This window comes from Rhagoletis pomonella, unplaced genomic scaffold (assembly GCF_013731165.1).
Source record: "Rhagoletis pomonella isolate Grant_MI unplaced genomic scaffold, Rhpom_1.0 Rhpom_scaffold_00001, whole genome shotgun sequence".
NCBI classification, from domain to species: Eukaryota; Metazoa; Arthropoda; class Insecta; order Diptera; family Tephritidae; genus Rhagoletis; species Rhagoletis pomonella.
Genome location: NW_023458555.1, coordinates 108,504,417 through 108,505,139, shown reverse-complemented (window position 1 = coordinate 108,505,139; position 723 = coordinate 108,504,417).

Here is a 723-nt window from a genome sequence, read left to right as displayed (position 1 = left end):
TCTTTTCCCCAGAGACGATATCAACAGACAGGTTATCTTCAAAAGGAATTTCAGGACATACACTTACAGCAAGGTGACCTGGTGTGCCTCTATTATGGAAAGGCACATACAGGCGAGCACAATACAGTGGTACACTGACGGCTACAAAACACCTGCGGGGATTGGAGCAGGCGTGTACGGCCCCAGGCTGAAGGTTTCGGTGCCCCTGGGAACCTTCCCAAGCATCTTTCAAGCGGAGGTCTATGCCATCGGTTTGTGCGCTGAGATCAACATGAGTAGGAATTATAGGAATGAAAGGATACTTATACAAAGTGATAGTCAGGCGGCACTTATGGCACTCTCATCATTCGAGATCAGGTCCTCCTTGGTTTTGGAATGTGTTGAGAGGCTTAATGCTCTGGCGGAGGTCAATGATATCCAACTAATGTGGGTACCAGGGCACACGGGGGTGGCAGGAAATGAGGAGGCTGATCACCTGGCCAGATTAGCTGCTTCCTCGGCCCCGATAGGACCTGAGCCCTTTCTGGCAGTGGGACCAAGTACTATAAAGGATATGCTCAGAAGGGACATTAGAAAATTGAGGGAACTGCATTGGCGTGACACCATGGGTCAGCGTCAGGCTAAAAGCTTATTAGGAGGTTACAATCTGACAAGATACAGGCTACTCATGAATTTTCCAAAGGACAAACTGAGGGTAATTACAGGATTTTTGACCGGCCACTG